Raw genomic sequence first — 7,274 nt, 5'->3', positions numbered from 1 at the left:
AAACACAGAGTTATTAATACATAGATTTTCATTTATGAAAATACAAGGCTTAAAAGAGTTATTATCATTATTATTTTATCTAAAGAAATAAATTCAAAGACTAAAGCCTTAAAACCCTAGCAAGATCATTAAGTTATTGGTGGGTTTCCTTTGCCTATTGGGCCCCTCACGTGGATATATCTTAAGGTACATAAACACTTTTTCTTCTGAAATTTTTTACAAATAAATTGTGTGTGCGTTTTTTTTATTTTTTTTTTTTATTCTTCTTTCAATCAATCGGTGGAAATTAGTCATAGACTCAACAAATTTTAATTGAATGTAAAACAAAAACCCAGCTGGATACTTATTAAGAAGTCTGATCTAGAAGTTTAAAGTTCAAATCGATCGGACAAAAATTTAAGAAACTATCGCTTTGGTTTCGAACAACACACATCTAAGATTACAGTTTTGTAAAAGATTTTAGTTTTATCTTTAATCTGCTATGCGTGCATTTAATGTGACTGTGGTTTCAATGCCTTGAATAGTTAGTTGTATATACTAGTTCTTTATATATTAGATCACGTGTCGTACGAGGGCATATTAAGTTTGTGCGGATGTACCCAGAAGAACTTACAATAAACTCACCTTTTATTATACTGATCTAATCTTGTCTATCCGTCTGTTTTCTTGTCTTCAACTTACAAATCGAAATTTTTGGGATAGTTTGATGAAATTTGGTACACCGATATGTTTTGACTCACGGACGAATGCTATTTAAAATGCCGACCCCTCCCCATCTTATATACATATTTTGAAAAGTCTTTACGTGAGTAATTAATTATATTAAGCGAAATGATGGGCTGTGTCCTACTATAGTGTTTTTGCTAGTAATATCTTTGGAGTCGTAACCGATTAGATCTCTACCGCTCGAGTTCGATTGATAATGCATTCATTCATCAAATTTTATCGTAAGCAATCTAAAAGGACAGTAAGGTAGCATTAACGTTATTTAAGAATAAAGTTCAAATCGCAAGCAGCCGGCAAGAGGCTATTAAAGATTTACTAAATATACATTTTTTTTCCGTGATTTTGTCGAAAAAACTGTAATCACTAAAAATTTCATCAATAATCTGAAATCGAAATTCTATACTCTAAAATACAGTCAATATCTGATGAATCTCGTTGGTCAGTAATCTCATTGGTAGTGAGCTCATTCACCAAATTTCCCGATCATTCATTCTTAAATATTGAAACCTTGAGTATGTTGTTAAATTTCGTTCGCCTGTCACTATCCATGATCCGTGATGAAACTCTGTCATACTTTCCAAAAAAAAAAAAAAAAAAAAAAAAGAAAAGAACTTGTTGAGGCTTATCAAAAAGATTGCATATGGCAACTCTGGTAAATATTAGGCGAAAGTAGAAACCGATGGTTGTCAACTCTTTTAGCAATTATGCCCAATATGCTGCCGAACGAACTGAACAGTCTTTATTAGAAGCTCCGATTGCCTCAAGCTAAGTTTAAGTTTTATTTATTATACTCTGCAATACTTCTGATACAAGGGCATATTAAATTATTTCCAGAAGAACTTGAGATACATTCACCTTTTTATTAAACTGATCGATTTTGAAAATGGTTTAGAAAATTATCGTGAATCGATCTAAATTAGTAAGTCCTTCTGTCCGTTTTGTAGTCTTTTCATGTTAGTGAAATTTCCTACATCGCTGTGTGTTTTGGGCCAAAGACCAACGCCATTTAAATTGATTCGGATCAAAATACTTTTCCACTTACTACTACTCCGAGCGTAAAGACTTATTTTGAAAAGTCATTATGTGAACTGTAACTGTTTTAGGCGAAATGGTTTAAGGTATTTAGTGATGGACCGTGTCCCACTATAGGGGTTTTTATTTGCAGTTTACACATTTCATAAATTGACTGATAAAGTTTTAACGGCTTCTGCTGAAAAGATTTCACTAAGGTAGTGACAGTGAATTTTTTTTTCTTGTCGTCTTAGATGCGTCACCGGACTTTTTAAGAGAATGAAATTAATTTTATTAAAATCTATTGTAAACTAATTGTCAATTATGTGCAATAAATTTTTTGTTGTAATTTACAATCACGTATGCAATTAAATCGATGGTGTAAGAAAGCAAAGAACAAAAAAAGTAAAAGGGAAATTTCCACTGACCAGTATTTTCATCAACATATATTATATAAAGTTGTTTGTCGGATGCCTTTAATATGTCTTAAAACTGCGTACAAATATGTGCATAGATGCGAGCGCTTATGTTGTGCGTGTATGCATGTGTCTATATATATATGAATGTGTTTGCATATGTATGCATTTTTGTCTAATTTTTTCTTTTTTCTATTCAATTACAAAAATAAATTACAAATTTGGCATGAATTCAAATTTAGTTTTAGAAATGTTTGTTTTTTCTTTTCTTTTGCTAATTTTTTTTTTTTTTAACTCGTCCACCATATGACTGCCATTATTATAGGGCTCAAGGAAAATATAGAATTAAATGAAAAATTAAAAAATACCTTATGAGAAGAAAGAAAAGCAAAGCAAAAAAAAGAAAAAAAAAAAAAGACAAAAACATAAATAAATAAAAGCCAATGTATGCTAAGATTCCACAAAGCATTTATCCTTGACGTAATCTTCACTCGCCGAACCCGTTGATCTTAGGATTTTATGAAGTCATCCAATATCTTGCTTTTTACATCTGCATGTATGTCTGTACTTAATGAAACGTTTCGGCCAAATTTTTATTATTATTATTAATATAACCGAATATTAGTCATTCGTAGTTCGTTATTAAAATTTTTGAATGTTTTTACTTGCAATGAACAATTTGTTTAAATTTTTCATTTCGCCATAAAAATATTTCACAAACAAATCTATTTTTTTTTTCTCGCTTCCCGATTTTCTGCCTGCAAATAAATAAATGCATATGGACAAGTCTGTATATAGAATACGCCGGACCATATGATTTGCCATGTATTTCGTTTTATGTCTTTTGGTCACAAGATTTTACTAATTAATGTAAAATATTTTTAAAATAAAAAGAAAAAATTGTTTAAAAATAGATTTCTTTTTTTTTCGTTTTTTTTTTTTTTTTTGTTTTTCTTCTCTTGTGCTTGAAAGAATTGTATCGATGAACATTTTCTTCACACAGCTTTAGATTTGATAGTCACTTAGGAAAGAATAAATAAAATATTCTTCTTTCTCTAATGTTACGTTTATATATTTAAGTAAATTTATTTTTTATTTATAAAAAAAAAAAAAAGAAAAAGAAAATGTATAGTCGCGTTAAGACGAACATCGAATACCCTTATGCTTCGGAATCTTCAACACGACATTCGTGTACCTATGTGGAAGTAAATAACGCGTAAAGTAAAAGATTCAAGTTCTTCGAAATTTCAATAAACTCGCCTGACTGACGTTGACATAAAAAACTGAGCTTATATTAAACGAAACCGATATCGCAAAATGCACACCGCCGCATTCCTGTGAATTGAGAAAACGAAATATAATATAATTCAATTGAATTTTTTTTTATCAATTATCCAAACTCATTTACCTGCAGTAGTTTCCCTTAAAGTCTCTAATAAACTCATCCATTTATTGCTATACTTTATCCGCTAGCTTGAAAACACATATTTTTTTTTTTTTTCTTTTTTTTTCCAGAAATGAAAGCGGAATACAGGTAGATTTTGTGAATGTGGCAAATGAAGTGCTAGAATAATGAATAGTCTTAACCCACCACGGCCGAAGTACCTTTTGTGTGGTGGTCTATTTTGCCTATAACCTGTTGCTGGGCTAGCTCAGCGGCTCCAGGTTGTACTTCATAAGACACTTCTTGGTTTCGTTCTTTGTCTTAGATATCGTTGTAGGGAATCGATAAACGAGTTCTTATTAGTATAAATTCGTATTTAGAATTTATCTTCTATTTTATATATATTCACAGTGAGTTTTAGTATTTTCTTTTGCTTATTATAATCTTTTTTTCCTGAGTTTGAGCTTTCCTTGCTCTACTTCATATATACATTCATCTTCTTGATTCAAAGACTTGTATCCGCACCAACTAGATCAAAACGTCCACTCTTTCACTCACCCTTGCGACCAGCTCAACTTCTCTAATTTACTCGGGTCTCGGCGCAACCTAATAAACTTCGGCTTGAGCTAATTATTCTCAACTTCTTCGGATTTCTCTCCAATCATATTTCTCTTTACTCTAATCCTAACTCTCTTCGCCTAACTTATCCTAACTCTAACTCTCTTGGCCTACCTTACTCTGGCACACCCTTCAGAGACGGAGAACCTCGAGGCCAAAACGAGGGAAGACTTTGATTTCACGCCTAATCTCAACAATATATTACTTCTTCTTATACCCTGAACCAACAATTGCGAATATATTAAGCTTATGTTGATGTATGCACTATCCACAGGGACTTGAGATAACCTCGCCTTTTATTACCTTGCGTTTTGTCTGTCCGTCTTGTTTACACGCCACAATTCTTGAGATATTCTAATGAAAGTTGATGCACTCACGTGTTTTCGCCCAAGGACGAAGACTATTGAATTGCAACCACTTTCTTGACCATTTCCAATATTACGCCTCTTTCTAACCATGTGTTTTTACTTGTTATTATTCCTCCTCCGTTGTTGTTTTAACGATTTAATATTAAATCAACTAACCAATTTGATGCCGAAACTCTTTTTTTTTGCAGATTTTGACCACATTCACATTTTTGGAAATGAACAAACGCGCTCCATTTAGCGTGCGGTTTATTTTTCGGTTTTATTCTTTCGAAACTGATGCAATTGTTATTGTTGAGATAAATTCATTCAAATGCGGTTTTGATCTAAATAAGACGTATGGCAAAAATCATCGCAACGATTGCTCTCTACTATTTTTTTTTATTCATTCTGTACGATACTATGCCCGTGATTTCGCGCACAATTAATCGCTTGTCTTTCAAATTTAAATTTTCCACATAATAATCCATGCGTGGAGCGGTTGTCTTTCGGTAAAATCTTTCGGTATTTTCATAACAAATTTTATTAAAAACTATTCTTCTTCCTTAATTCTTTCAATAGATTCCTTTTCAAGCTGCATAATAAGTAAAGCATATTTATTAAGATACCCTATACCGCAAACTAAATAAATCAGAGTTTATCAATCGTTTGACGGTGCCAACATAACAGTATAATATTTACTGTTGGCAATGTCATCCATGTGTCAAATTAGAAAATTTCTTTTTATTTACTTTTTCTGAGAAAATAAAATAAGTTTAGTTTCTCACACCCCGCTCCACCTTCCTACGTATTTTGCAATTTTCTTGCTTAAATATATTTACATTAGACATAGACTTGCATAGATCAGCAAAAGTGATACTACCGGAGATTATATTAAAAATTCTTGAAATTGTTTTTGAAAGAACGAAAATGCAAGGTAAACTTTTATATATATGTCCTCTCGAGTACTGAGCTATCTAATGATTGAACAAATTTTATTTTTATAAACATTGACTCGTTGCTGGTATGGTAGTATCGCTCGTATAATAATGTATGCTTCTGATCATGACTGCACAAATCTCCCGCATTGTTCAGATATTTTGCGTGTTTACAATCAGAAAACCAATTAGGGAAACCCAAAGTAAAGGAACTAGAATGTCCTATAAGTTTACTTACCGATTATAGGGAAAAGGAACCTTGATCACTAATCGTGAAGCACTTGCAGAGAATTAGTTGAAAATAATGTCACATTAATATCAACAATGCTGTTAGCAGTCGCACAGCTGCTGCTCACAATGTATTTGTAGATTTCTTTTAAGCAAGCTTCCAGTGAGTTTGCTTTTGAGAAGCACCAAAAATTGTATGCTAGAAGCTCTTCTGATAGTTGCAGAGTATGCAGAGATAAACGTGTTGTTGTTAAGATTCTTAATAATTTCATAAATCCGTAGAAGTTGATCACACATCACAAAGCTTGATTTGGGCAGCAAGTTAAACATCCCTAGTGGAGATCACATTGATAACAAGTAAAAACCAAATCGTAAACTCGTAGTAATTAACGAGATTTTTATATCCATCGCCGTAATATTAGCATTTGTTTGTCAATTTAGAAAATCGTCCAAAAATCGGTATAAAAGCCCCTATCAAGGGGAAAATGTGCATTTTCTCTTAAATTTATTAATATCGTGCCTTAATAAATTCGTACAAAAAAAAAAAAAATTTAAAAACTAAATAATGTTACCCGTTGTAACAATGTTAGTAACAATGTTTGCACTCCAAGTTTTTTCTTAAGAACGTCTAGCGTTAGTTTACTGCCCTGAAAAGTCTTTGTTCTGGTCAGTAGTTTGTTTGTCACACAGCAGTTTGTGTTCTTGCACAACTCGAATGCCTTCCTCTACGGTATTCTAGCACATGGCTGTACAAGTTTCGAGATTTCGTTATTTTTAACTTATGTAATACAGGCGAGCCTTTTACTGCGTGCTCCAATGCAAGTGAAATGACAGCAAATGACTCGCGTCACGAGAAAGTTACAGCATACATTGATTGATGAAGAGATTTTTAAATTCGGAGGCAATATCTTGATGGTTTTTGACTTTTGGGTATTTTGGCTATGCAATTGGAATTAAAGTCAGTATCTAGTATTTTTAAACTGTGTGAAAAATCAGATAAGAAAACCCTTATCTGATTTTTACGCTCTTTTTGCCAGTAATGCTTTTGACTTCTGGTCTTTTCACATCAAGCACAGGATCATTTTATCGCAATAATTTGGCCGAGTCAAGCGAAGCGCTCTCATTACCCAATCCGCTCTTACACTTATCTTCAAAGGACAACCTATTCAATTGTTCTAATAGATCAAGTTAAGAATGCATTATTTTGCTTAGGTTATTACATCCATCAATCATTATGATAACAGATTTGTCTAAGCTCTAGTAAAGTAAGATTAATATTTGATTAAGTATTATATCCGCTACATTACGACGTAATGTGGTCGGTATTTCGCCTGAGCCAATGGCACTTGTGCGTCGATTCGATCGTTGTAACTCATACGGCCCTAACAAATACGCAATAAGTTGCACACATTCTTAGTCGCTCAATAGGTGATCGGGTATAAATTGAATTTGAAAAATGGCATTAGCGCCTCAGTTAGTTTGCAACTTTTTCAGTTTATCCACTTATTTATATAGGATAAGTAAAAAAATAAATACTTCCAATCGGAATAGTTGATATTCAAAAAGTTTGGGGCGAAGTACTTGCGACGCAGAAGTAGGAAATAGAAGG

This window comes from Glossina fuscipes, unplaced genomic scaffold, assembly GCF_014805625.2.
Source record: "Glossina fuscipes isolate IAEA_lab_2018 unplaced genomic scaffold, Yale_Gfus_2 1, whole genome shotgun sequence".
Taxonomy (NCBI): domain Eukaryota; kingdom Metazoa; phylum Arthropoda; class Insecta; order Diptera; family Glossinidae; genus Glossina; species Glossina fuscipes.
The sequence above is the reverse complement of the archived record's forward strand: the minus strand, read 5'-3'. Positions refer to the sequence as shown.